The 14008-nt window shown below is 42.8% G+C and overlaps 1 protein-coding gene across 10 annotated transcripts in view; it reads right to left on the bottom strand.

The window, feature by feature from the left end:
* HS3ST5 (heparan sulfate-glucosamine 3-sulfotransferase 5) overlaps positions 1-12409 on the bottom strand; it is a 196982-nt gene extending 184573 nt beyond the window's left edge. For 6 of the 10 annotated variants that reach the window (XM_063329755.1, XM_063329752.1, XM_063329754.1 and 3 more), the window contains exon 1: positions 10954-11139. The gene's annotated coding sequence lies outside the window, so the exon portion shown is untranslated. The other 4 variants (XM_063329760.1, XM_063329753.1, XM_063329761.1 and 1 more) reach the window with 4 other exon arrangements.
* Positions 12410-14008: the final 1599 nt, after the last annotated feature.

The raw sequence follows: 14008 nt of genomic DNA, 5'->3' as shown, positions 1-14008 counted from the left end.
AAGAAGCTCCAGGACAGCTTTGGAGCTATTTGTTTAACTATTCCTTTTTAAGTATCACAGATAAAGAAGTTAAACTTTTTAGACCATACTCAGTTCTCCTTAATCATTATATCCCATATCTAGTGATAAAATGCATTTACATTTTGATAAGTGTGTACAGTATGTACTGAAGAATAAATTAAAACTCAGTATCTACAGGTATATCATAAATAATCATACAGTACCTTTCTCAGATTTTCACTAGGGGTCTTTCAATATCTATTACTATCCTTTTGTTTTAAAATGTATTTATGGAGTTGCATATCACACATAATTTTCCAAGCATGAAGCATTTTAGGGAACTCAGTGATTTCAATAGGAAAGCAAAGTAAGTGACCTGTATGTCATCCCAACTTCCAAACCAAAGCTGAGCTCACAATCTGGTACGCTTCATTAAGTTTCAATTTTCTACAAAATTCTTCACTTCCTTGTTGGTCAAGCCAAATAGCTCCTGGTGAATAATGAAACTGATATTTGACTATTGCCTATTTATCAGAATCAGATCTAATCATTTTGTAGGCTGGGTCCATCAGGTTCGTTATTTATGTACTTACGCAACAGTTAAATCAGACTCCTTGAAACTCCCCTGAGAGATATCCTAAAAGCATCACTTAGAGGAAGAAATGGCTAAAAGATTTAGTTTTTTTCTTTCTCCCAATTTGAAACCACCAAAGGTATTAAATCAATGCAGCTTGCCGGAGTCCTAACTGAAAGCATTGTCCAGAGAAGGCACTGGGACCTCATGACCTTCCCCCTGAGATTCAGTCTTACCACGCACCTGGGGTCACGGCATTTGGAGGCAATTATTTTACCACTGGTAGGAAAGTATTATCTCTCTGCTAGGTGACTTTCCCCCAAGAGCACTGTAATTTATGCGTGCAACCCATGAACCACAAAACCGGTACTGAAAGATTACCGTGAGAAGTAGAATCTCTCCTGGGCAACATTTTTATTTATCAGTGCCTAGATTAATTTTCACTATTTTTGAAGTTGTGCTATCCAGCATTGGTGAAAGAATCATAAAACCTTGCAAAAGCTCACCAGTAAAAGATGAAGAAAGAGTAGAGAAGATGACTTGTAGATGTTGCAAAAGATGCCACAGTGATGCTAAACGCCAAGAAATAAAAACCCGTGATAAGGACCACTCTAAATTAATGTATTTTTCCTCCACAACTAACTGAAAAAATATTTTTGTTGTGCAATTAGTCCACTGTCAGACAATTACATATTCAAATATTATCCAACTATTCTGTGTAAGCATAATTTTCAGTTAGCTGTGAATGTCTGTATTTTAAAGCTTAAATGAGTTTGGTTTCTGAGACCACACCCTAAAAGGTTTGTCATGATTTTTTTCTGACACACAGAATACTGAATATTCTACCAAATAAGGATTTTTGTCTCCATTTTTATTCTCTGGCAAAAGTTAGTAATGTATCTTTGAGAAGTGCTGGTACCCTCACTTTTGTAAACCATATTTTTCAATATTTTAAAAACTTTTTACAACAAATGCACTGTAAATAGATATAAGCTTTCCTATAACAGTGATTTCTGGATAAACTGACCCCAGCATTCAATGAGAAACATAAGTATAAATAATGAAAAGTATGCAGAAAATTAGCTACCATTTCCTAAAACATCTTACCATGTTTAAATCTTCCACTACTTTCAGAACATTATGGCATATACCGCGGTTAATGACTGCTTACAAATAAATATTAAGCTCCTTTTACACTATTTTCAAAAACATCATGCTGTGCTGTAGTAACACCACTTAAATCAGTGGAGTTCATTCCTAACAAGGAAAGTGAGTAAACAATGTGTATGTATTTAGAGTCATACTGACCTAAATAATACTAAGACTACATCTATGCAAGCGAATTAAATAATGCTAGGGCATGAATCCATGCCCTGGAACTGTTGGGTTTTGTTGTTTTTTTCTAAAACATAAAATCTCAGGACAGTCCCTGACACATTTTTGATCTTGGCTACTTGACCAGCCATCTCCGAAGGGTTTCCTGGGCACAACTAGGGCACTACCCCAGCCTGGGGACCGTTCCCGAGAGGCAGGATAGATGCAGCCTGTGCTCGGGAGGCTAAGGAAGCTTAACCATATGGAAGTGGCCATGCTTAGCTGGCCTCCAGGCAAGAGGGAGGCCTTGCATCATTCAGTTTATTCATAAAAAATATAGGCAAGGAGGAGAAATGCAGCTGTAATAGAACCAAAAAAAAAATCAAAACAACAAACATTCCAAATTTGTCTTCCAACAGTAAACATTCCCAACTAATCTCTCATTATTACTGGAATAAAAGAGACAACCCATGACAAATCTGTTCTCTCGTGTCCCTGGGGGATAAACAGAAGTGAGTGGCCAGCTTCTGTCTACCACCGTGCTGGGGATTTGCACTGTATCCCCATGCTGTGCTTTCCATATTGATCCAGTGCACTGGTGCTGATACGCTCCCGGGTCCAGAGGCAAGCTGTCTCATCCATAAGTACTGCTTACTGATACCCGTCAAGTCACATAAACAACACATATTAAACTTAAATTCCTGAAACAGTAAACTAAGGAAACTAGATTTCTTTCCAGCTGGCCATTAGTCTTTTAATCCCACATTCTGAGCCTAAATACAGTTTGGTCAGAGAACATTTTCCTCTTAAAGTTGTTAAAAAGACAAACCTGATTTCCCACTCGCTATTTTTTTTAGTTACGGCACAAAAACACTTCCTTCCCTTTCTTTATGTTACCACCTTAAGTCTGCCTCAGCGCATGGGCTGTATTCAGGAATAAAAAAGTAAGCAACCCTCCACCACTAAGTGCCTTTCCAAGAAAAAGTCTGGTTACCTTTCCTGTACTTTCACTTTATCCACTAGAGAAAAAAACATGGTCTACCCAAAGCTGCGGGCTCTAGAAGTGGGCGAGAGGTATTCTCCCTATCAGGAAAAATGTTTGGAGCTTTTGAAATTCTTTTTAGAAGTTGCAAAAGCAAGTTAAAAATGTTAAACATTTACAAAGAAAAACATTTTGATTAGAGACAGATCAAGAATCTTGTCATTGTTTTGGGGACTTTCTTGGGTTTTTACATTTTTTTTATTATTTTTACAAAAATCCACCTTATAAATGAAAAAAAAAAAGAAAAACATACCTTTTAATTGATATATTATCACAGCATACAGAAAACGTATGAAAATAAGTCTTTTCTACAGACAGCTTTGGTTTCAAGGAACTTATGTTTAAAAAACATAGATTTCAAAGAAATTTCAACCAGCTTCAAGTTTTTCATGAGAGCTGACTGAAACATCTTCAAAGACAAGATTTTTGTAATAAAATGTTTTGATGCATTTGAAAGTGACATTAAAAAAAAGGATTTTTTTTAATTTAATACAGAACATTTTCAAGGCAATGCATACTAAAGAGGCATTAATCAGACATATTTACTTTGTGTAAGAGAGAAGATTGTTTGAAAGCTTAAAAATATTTTTATCTCTTTTTCTTTTTTTCCCCTCTTTTTCTCACTGAATGTTTTCCCTGGTTCCCCAAAAAGAAAAGCAGAAAAGAAAAATGACATAAGAAACTTATATGGTTGGTTGGTTGGTTCTGAAACAAACTGAAAATTTCTAGTTCGCTTTGTTACAGAAGGAGAAATATGACAGATCTCAATGACAGATAAATCTTTTCCAATCCATTTTTGTTAAAGAAATTAATTTCTGCTCAGGGATAATGCTGGTAGGCAAAGCTTCTGTCATGAAATTCGTCCTTTGTTGTTTCTTGCTATTAAGTTGTGTAAGGTGGAGGCATATGAAAATGTCTCTGAAGCATCTGCACCATAAATAGTCTCCTTGATAGCCTTCAGGAGAGAAGCAAAGGCAATGACAACACTGGGACCGATACAGAAGGGAGGAAAGAGCTGTTGATTCACGTTCACCCGGATCTACCTCAGCAGCAGCCAGCCAACGGTCTTGAAGGAACTGCTGGGAAAGCAACCACAGAAATGAAACATGGTTTTAGGTAGATCTGGATGAAGATCTGTGTTTCCATTTTCTGCAGTTGCACAGTTCAACTTTTTGAAGCCCAGGTTGTTTGGCTATACCTGAAGGAAGTCAATTTCATTCTTAGGTCAGTAACCATTGAATATAGGATACTGAAAGACAGGCTAGCAACGACACTTGTAACCAGAGCTGTTTGGTATATGCAAACTGAGAACTTCTAATCCTAGAACAAGTTGTCACTAATTCTCCTCAAATCTTTTCTACTTCTGCGTGAAAACTCTGTGGTTGGTAAAAAGCGTAACATTCACATTTTCTTTTTCAGGATTATTTACCAAAAAGCTTATAGTAGATTGATTTAGCCAGATTGTGCATCACCATTCAGGAGTGTAATTCTCCACCAGAAGACAAATAAAGGCATGTTGTTTGACTATACTGATAGACTCTACACTCATAGACTTTTTTCCTACTGCAAATCTGTTTTACTTTACATTGGAGATTAATCCTTTTACAAAAGGCAGGATTGTGAAATCATAAATAGGAAGGATTTGCTGACACCTCTGACATTATTTATACTTATACAGCAGTTACAAGGTGAGGACACGCAGCAGCAAATTATCTAAAATAATTTTCCCTAAATCTTACTTCTGACATCATGCCAAAGTTAGCTCCACCCAATCCAGTCAACTGTCTTTTCAGCATCAAAAGTTGGTATTAAAAAATGGTGTATCTATTTACTGTATCAAATACAGTGTTGTATCAAATACCCCTCTGCTCTACTGTCGTCTTCTGTTTTCCTAAAGCTCCACATTGCATTCACTGATAATCTTTCCTGGTTCTTCAATGTAAGACTGTAGTTGCTTTTTCAAGTCTTAACAGGAAGATCTTGACTGTGATTGTAGGTGACACTAGCCTGTAGCTGGCAAAATATCTTTCAGATTCATGTTTTTCGGGACATAGTGTAACATTGGTTTTAGATACCGAAGTGAGGATTCATTTTGTTTTCTCCTTTTATAGGATTCACTTAGGGGTTTTTGTTTTGTTGTTTTTTGGGGTTTTTTGGGGTTTTGTTGGGGTTTTTTTTGGTTGGTTTATTTTTTTTATATTTTTTTGGCAGTACTGGCTATTATTTATAGCCTTGGGTTTAAAACATTCTGCAGGAGAACCATTGGACCCTGCTGTTTTACCTTCAGGAAACAGTTTAACCACTCTCAGCTGTTTATTGTGCTGTCATATCTTCCTCTGTATCTTCATGGTCAGAAAGAACGAGCAACCACCAAATCTCTGCTGGGGTGAGGAAACCAGACAGTAACAAACGAGGGCACTACGCAGATTTTGATATTAAAAGAAGAAAAATAAATAAATATGTACGCACGTGTACACACACAGATAAATGTGTATACAAATACACACAAAATCTGCTAGGGCCATCTGGATTTCCAACATGGGAAATTATTATTTTCTGGCTTTTGTCTTCTTTTGAAACTCCCATCCTATCGGTATGTCAGCTTTAGTTACTTCTTCCGTGGCCAGAACACGTTAGGTAACTCAACTTTCATAATTTTATTTTTAACCTCAGTTGCATTTATTTTTATGTTTTACTTCTGTCTTACGGATGTTTCATAAAAGAGTACTTTTTTTCCTCTCTTAAAAAAAAAACAGCAAAACACATCCTTACATATTTTCACTTCATTTTGCCATGTCTCCACCATTTCCAACTTTGTTTCTGAGTTCATTTCGGGTTTTGCCAAACTCAAGTTGTGCCTGTACATCTGGCAAAAAGTCAAGACCTTCTGTAATAGCATCTGGTAAGAGAAAAAATAAAAACAAACCTGACTGCACAGAAACCAGGATGCAGTGTAAAATCGTTTCCATTGATGGGAACTGACTTGTCTCCCATGAGATGCCAGTTTTCTAATGCTGTCATCATAGCAGCAACACTGGGTTGCAAAAGGAGGTTTTGATGTAGGTTGGAAGTCCGTCAGCTAGTGCAGAAAGTTTACATGCTACTGAGCAAGCTTAAGTACCTGTTGTACAGGACAAATCCCTTGTTCGATGGCTCATTTTCCGCTTAAGCCTACATAGGATTAACCTGCTAATATTAGTATTTCCTTTACATACTCTTAAAGAAAAATAGCTGATATATATATACATATATCGATTATTAATTTGTTCGTGAAGTCCTTCTACCAATCATTTTTAACATTTGAGGACCTTTATTAGCGATTTGTGCTGTCATATAAAATCCTGTCATCCCTTGGTGGACTCTGAATACGTATCTGCTATAACACAGTCTAATAGTTTTATTTATGGCGGTCCTTTGGAGACTCCAGCAACTGTACGCAGTCAAGATTGTTCAAGCCATTATAATACATGATTGTATTACAGTGATTTGAATGGATAAAAGATCTTTCATATCCAAAAGAGAAATGGATTGATAGACACTGTTCTGTAACATATCAGGACAAATGTGTTACTTTAATCGCCCCGACAAAATGCTGTATTTTCTCAAGCAACACTGTTGCAAGAAACAAGAGGTGTAAGGAATAAAGGTGCTAGTGCACAAAAAGTACAGGAATTACCTTTTTTTTTTTTGTAGTGTGAAACATTTTATATCAACTCAGGTACCTTAAAAAGTCTTAAAAATGTTTGGGGATATTCAACAGCTTAAACATGGGGGCATTCCTTCAACTTCCTTCCTTGAAAAATGTCTGGATCTTACAAAATTGTCTATTAAAGTCTACGTTATGCAGCATTAGTTCCTGATATTATACCTAGAGTTCACTTTGTGGTAGTCCTTCATTATAAACTTCATCCTTCACATTTTATCTACAAAAGTTAATTTTTATTAGGAATATCAAACAGTACAGCTGTGCAACTCTTTTTAAAACAAGTAAAGGCTTGCAGTACTTCTAAAGCATACAAAACTTAAAATAGATAAATAAATAAACAAATATTTATTTATTTAAAGCTCTTGCCCTAGAAGTTAAAAATTAAAGATGGCCGATGCTGAAAATATTTAATAACCACAAATTTAAGCATTTGAATAAACTTGGAAAAATTATTACTTTTCACGGTCATTGATCCCGAAAGCATCTTTGCTCAACAAAACAGGTGACGAGGTCCCTTTGAGGTCAGCACATGCTTAAAGACTAATATTTATTTAAGGGTTTTGCTGATGTGAATCTTTCTGCAATTACCATTTCATCTGATTGTGTTAACAATGCACGGTAATGCTTGTTTGTTCAGGAAGAAATTTTGTGCTTAACACTTGAGAGAGAGGGCGTGTGGAGTTAACACGGTATTCACGCGACAGGACAGAAGTACTATTAAGTGATATTGCCAGGCTGGGCAAACCAAGTGCATAAATAATACAGAAAAACACAATCTTGATAGCAAATACTGTCTGGCCATTTTCCTTAAAAAGATTAAAAGTTCTGCTCTTGATTCTTTCTTTAATTTGCATGCGTTTGTATTCCGAACCCAAACTATACTAAAATAGTTTTTTCTTGTATATCCATCTTTATGTCATTTAGCCAGTAGCATATCATTTCAATCTGCTTGCTTTTCTAGGAAAGATCATATTTTCAAGGAAATGTCCTGATTGAAGTAAGAGAAAATTGAACACACCACACACACACATGCACACACGAAAACAAAGCGCAGTTGAGACTAGACATAGGCCAGTGATTGATATTTTAAGTTGCATGTGACACTCTTTCCTTGTTCTGTTGCACTGCATTTAGATATTGTATGGCTCTCCAGACATGCTATGCATAATTTTACATACCATCTGCTTTACATGCCAGGTTCCATATGTCCAATGTATAACCTAAAACCAATATTTTGATTGATTTGAGCTACAGTGGAGGCTTTTGTTCTTAAATTGCTGGATAGAAGAATATAGTCCTAAATAAATTATCTGACAAATGTGTTCTAGGATTAACAAACAATTAAATTTATTTTGAAAAAGTTTTTAAAGGTGTAATAATTACAAAATTCAGATCACTTTCAACAGTCCTACTAATATTGCTTCCTAAATTCAAATACTGAGAGACCTGTAAACACTACCATTCACTTAACAACTATAGCAATACAATGGCATAAACACGTTTCGGAGTCAGGCAATGGACAGCAAAAATAGTCTAGAAAAAGAGATATGTGAATAAAGATGAACAGCACTTACTCCTCAAAACAGGATGAGGTTTATAAAGACCCTAAAAGTGAGTAATGGATATTCAGAATCATGGCCTGGAGATCCCCAGTACTTCATTATCTGGCTTCTTTCAACCCTGTTTTAAATACCCAGATCTTATATACTCTTCAGTTACAGGTAAGCCTAAAAAAACCTGAATTTCTATTTTGGAGATGCTGTCCACAAGAACATCTGGCTGCATTTCCATATGCACGTATGAAGAATAAGTATTGGAACACCAAAATTAAAAGAATACAGAATTTCAAATGATGGATCTCAGGACAAAACTGAAGATTTATGCAAATATATATATCCTCATTTTTAGAACCGCTCTCTTCATCCAAGCAAGCAAAGAGGATTAAGCATTGCTTTAGACCTTAAAAAAACCACCACCACCCCCTCAAAAAAACACAGTCCAAAACTCTTAATATAGAAATAATCACCATGTTTTTTACATTTGGCTTGAAATGGAAGTATAATCAACATAAATAGATTGTGGCATCACAGTGTGTTAGTAAACAGCAGATAGAGTGGAGAATACAGGAAGCAACAAAGCATCTCAAAGAAAATTTTTCTCCATTCAATGTCCCATAAAATACGTACCCTTCACCTCCATATATAACACATGATAAAATAAACATTTGAATTCACAGGGAAATTAGAAAGGAACCTGTAATATGACTTTTTAAGAAGGAGCTTTCTGTCTTCCCCATGTAATTGCAAGGAGAGAAGAGATAACCAGTGAAGCATTTGTCCATTTTACAGGTTTGGGTTTTTTCGTTGTAACATGAACATTTTAATCTGCTCACAGTTAAGTATCAGTGGCACATTCAGTTCAATTCAATGACAATTCTACCAGATGCCTACAAATAAAGATGAATAAGAGATGCAGCACCTTAAACTTTTTTTATACTTGCCTATTAACACACACTTATGCTTAGAAGGGAAACATTACTATTGGACAAAACCAAGGTTATTTTTCTTATCAATGTAATAGTCACGTTCTTCACAGAGTACGGGCATAATTCCTATACTTGTTGACCACATGCAGCATTTTCGGGGTTCTTTCAACACTCAGATTTGAAAAAAAAAAAAAAAAAGGATGTCTTCACACTTTCCTTTTTAAGGCACTCCAAACAATTGAAAGTGGTTGGCCAGGTTACAGGGACTAGCTTTTTCTCCTTGAACATCAATATTTTTATTTGATGTTTCTTTATATATCTGACTGCTCCCAATCTAAATACTGCACTGAACAGAGGATGTTCTGTGAACTAGAACTTCCATTTGCTAATGGATTATTTTTGCATAAAATCCTCCTTGTAGTCATATTAATATGTTCATTTTAATTATTAATCAGAAGCATTCTTTCTTATTTGTGTCTGTGTTGTGAGAGAGTTCTTAAAAAGGGGATAAGGAACTAATGTACATTTAGATTTTTCTCCTCCCTAGAGGGAGGCTGTTCATGAGTTAAATGCTTACGCAACACCTTCCCTTACTAACTGTACTACATTTCTCTTGTTACTTCTCTATTGAACCTTTCTGGGCCTGATCCACAGGCCGATGAAGTCAATCGGAGCCCATCCAATTGTCTCAGTGGTCTCCCTCTGCTTCCAACTTTTTAGTGAGAAAAAAAGATACACAACACCAGAAAAGTGTAAGGTACTAATATGGTAATACTTTATAATGTCTATGGGGAAAACAATCAGCTTCAGTCCATCTTGATATCAAACATGTCAAGAAATCATTCCAGTATTTCTCCACTGCAAAGTGGGAATGAAAATCTAGAGGATGTTTCTGACACAGTGCAGCTAATCTCTGGTTAAAAAACTGTATTTTAAAAATTAAGTTTCTTTTATACATCTTCTCACTTTGCCATCTCTCAGCCTTCTGTCTAGTCCCTTTCATTCGAAAAGTATTCGGTATTGGCCAGAACCTGCTTCCTCTGAAGTCAATTGGGAGTTTTGCCATTGACTTCAATGGGAGAGTTATCATACCCAGGATGCAAAACACAGTGAGCAAAGACATCATTGTCAAAGTAGACATTGTAAAAGTAAGAAAAAAAATATTAAATGATTTCACAAAATCCACTTAAAAATCTTCAGCAGTAGTCAGCTTTTCTATATGTTTCCCACAAATCGCACCAGGCGATAGGAGAACAAAAACGCCCCTTGCCCGGTGGCCCTGGCATTTGATAGCCGGAGTTGAACCCCAGCCTGCTGGGAGCCAGCCGTGCGACACCTGGGCGAAGCAAAGCCACGCACTCTATTCGATATCAAACATTTTGCAAACATTAAGCTTTCCCTAAGGGACGAGGGGTTTTGCCCCCGGAGCCCCCTGCAGCGCACGGGAGGGAGCGGCCGGGACGGGGAGCGGGCAGGGGAGCTGCCGGCAGCCTCTCGCCGCCGTGCCGGGCACCGGCCGGGGCTCCGCTCTCCTCCCCTGGGTGCTCCCCTCCGCAGGTGAGGTGCCCGGCAGAGCTCCCTCTCTGCCCGGACGGCGGCACCGCGGCTCCCGAAACACCGGACGGCGCTGGCAGCCCCCCCGGGGGACCCAGGAGGGGAGAAGCAGGGCGCAGTCCCCGGGGCGCGCCGGGGGCACCGTGCCCTTCGCGCCCCGGCCACAGCAAAGCGCGGAGCGGAGCCGCCGAGAAGGGAACCCCCAGCACGGCAGGGCACCCTCCACACCTCCCCCGTCCCCGGGGGACCCCGGCGCGGCGCGGAGCCCCGTTACTCACCGCCGTGCTGCAGGCGGCGACCCGCAGCGCGGGCGAAGAGCCCCCGCCCCGGCCGGTGCCCACTGCGCTGCACAGACCCCGTTCCTCGGCGCCCACATCCAAGCCCCGGCCGCGCAGCCTAAAAGTCCTTCTGAGGAGCACCCGGCGAGCCCCGCCGCCTCCTGCCTCGGATCGCTGTCATCTCCCCTCCCCTCGCCCTCCCCCCCCCGCCCCCCCGCCCCGCGCCCCCCCCCGGCGGGCGTTATAAAGCGGTCCCTAACCCGTCAGATCACGCACCGGCAGAGGTGCCGGTCCTCGCCGCTACTTACCGGGCATCCTTCAGAGCGGCGGGCGGGCGGGAGCGAGGGAGGAGGAGGAGGAGAGAAGGAGGGAGGGAGGGAAGGAGGGAAAGGGGGAGGGAGGGGGCTGCGCGGCGCTGCGCTGCTCGGCAGCCTGGGCAGCTCGGCAGAGCGCTGCGAGTCAGCGAGTGAGTCCCTCCGTGCGTGTGTGCGGACTGCTGGGCACCGGCGAGGGGAGGCTCAGGCAACCGAGGGGCGGCGGGAAGCGGCGGGGGAGTTCAGGGGGCGCAGCCCGCCCAGCGCGGCGCGGCCAGGTGCGGCCCGGCGCGCCCCCGGCCCCGCCGCCCCCCGCTGCCCCCCGCCGCCGCGGCGGGAGATGCCGGGGAAGGGGTTGGGGGAGGCGCGCATCCTCCCCGGTGGCACACGCGCCGCGGGCGGGGAGGGGGGTGGGGGGGAGGGATTAAAAATAATGATAATAAAAAAGCCCTATCACCAGGAAAGAATAGAAAAAAAATACAGTAAAACTCTGACTCTACTTCCCGGCCGAGGTTTGAGCCCCCACCCCGCCCCAAAACTGCGGTCCCGCGGCAGCGGCACGCTCCCGCCGCGCCGGGAGCCGCCACCGCCCGCGGTGCAGCGCGGCAGCAGCTGCCGCTGCCGGTAGCGCCCAGCTGGGAGCCGGAGCCTCTCCCCGCGTACGCAGGAGCCTCCCTCCCTCCTTCCGTCCCTCCCTCCCTCCCTCCATCCCTTCCTCCATCCCTCCCTCCACAGCCCGCCGAAGCGGGCAGCGCAGGCAGGTGCTGCCGAGGGAAGGGCAGGGCAGGGCCCTCCGCCGGCGCTGCGCGGGGGTGCAGCGGAGCCTCCGCGGGGCAGCGGCCGCGCTCCCCCAGGCACCGGGGCGGCGCTGGAAGGCTGGCCGGGCCGGGAGACGGCTGGAGGGGATGGAAAGCGAGGGACGGAGAGGGGGAACCGGCTGCCCCCGAGCGCTGCCGGCGGGGCCCCGGGAGGCAGGGGGCGGCGGGATGAGGAGGCAGCGGTGCGGTGAGGGAGCGGTGCGGTGCCCCACGGCAATGCCCGGCAAACGCCGCCGCATCCCCCCTTGCTCGGCTCACCTTCTGCCCGAGCGGAATGACCCACGGGAAGGGAGCGAGGATAGCAGTGCATCGTTACTGCCTGGCTTCGTGTAGGGGGGGGGTGGAGGGGGGGTGGAGAGCAGGCAGAGAAGGGAGGGAAGGCATAATTATAACAATCACACGGAAAAGGGTGAAAAAAAAAAAAGCAACACGCACACCAAAAAAGCCCGTTCTCGGGAGAGAAATCAAAAATAACCACCACAGCACTGAAAGTTGCTCGCTTTGTGATTTGCATTATAACGCTGCCGCTGCCGCCTGGCTCCTCCAACAGAGCACCCAAGAAACATGCAAGATGGGCGAGAGGGAGTTGGATACTTTTCGTGTGCTTTCCCTTCCTGCCGGTAATTCTCTCTCTCTCTCTCTCTCTCTCAAACTCCCTTTCAAAAAAAACCCCACCCCAAACCAAAACACACACGTACGCCCCCCCCCCCCCCCCCCGGTGCTGGAGAGGTGGCTCCAGGGGGTGGTTTCTGAGTTGCAAGTGGAGTTTTCCGGGGGCCTGTAGAGGACCCCGACCCCTGCGACCGTTCCACCGGGCTGCTGGGCCTCCGGGTTTGGCACGGCAGGGAGGGAGGGAGGGAAGGAAGGAGCCCGGGGGGGCAGGTAGTGCCCGGCGGCGGCAGAGCCGGCGCCCGGTACCGCGGAGATACCCGCGGAGGCCCGCGCTGCGCTCCGCCGCGCAGCTGCTCGCCCCCGCCAAGCGGGCGCGCCGTGACCCCGCGCAAATCGCGCCGGGGGGCGCGGGGTGGAGCGGGAGCCGCGGAGCGCGGCGCAGCGCCCGAGTGCGGGGGGCGCCGGGGAGCGCGGGAGGCCGCCGGCTGCTTTCCCTCCCTCCTCCCGCTGCGGAAAGCAAGATCAGTGATAAGTGGTGCTGTTTTCGGAAAAAAGATTGGATGAGATCTAACTTTTATTTACCAACAATTCATGCCCCGGTGAAAAAAAAATAAAATAGCGCCAAACCTTAACCCAGATTACCCAGATAAATGTATCGAGCCGGAGGTAGCGTGGCTGTTTGCCAGACCTATGATCCATTAACCTCTTTAGCTCATTGTTGGCAGGCAACAATAGCACACGATCATATTCTTATATTTCAAAGACAAGCTATTTTCTTTTCAAAGTAAACACCCCTCTCCTATGTCGCAATTAAAAAGGGTCTATTCAACAATGAAAGTAATAAGAAAGAAGTATACTGTGGTCTTTTTGCTACCTTGTGTTCATTTTATGAGTAAAAACATTCTGCCAAGCTTAAGGTAATATGTGCAAAGGTGGACAGCAGCATATGAAAAATTCTTACTTTATAACAAGGATTTTGGATAATTTTACCTTCACCATTTAATTATGTATTATGTAGACCATGTGTCGTCTAAAGTTTTAGTTCCGGTTCTTTTACAGAGAGAAACCAAGCAAAACCCAACATAATCAAAATTAGAGTATGAAAATAGGATATACAGGGCCCTTTTTTTGTTCCATATATGTTATAGATGTATACACACATAGATGTATATGCCCTTTAATCCAAATACATTCTGTCTGAAATCATATATTCATCCATAAATGTGTGCACGTGTACATGCTATATATGTACATACCCATTATATAAATAACATACTTCAAAATCATTAAAAAAACAGTATAGAAAACGAA

This window comes from Chroicocephalus ridibundus, chromosome 3 (genome assembly GCF_963924245.1).
Source record: "Chroicocephalus ridibundus chromosome 3, bChrRid1.1, whole genome shotgun sequence".
Lineage (NCBI taxonomy): Eukaryota > Metazoa > Chordata > Aves > Charadriiformes > Laridae > Chroicocephalus > Chroicocephalus ridibundus.
The sequence above is the reverse complement of the archived record's forward strand: the minus strand, read 5'-3'. Positions and strand labels throughout refer to the sequence as shown.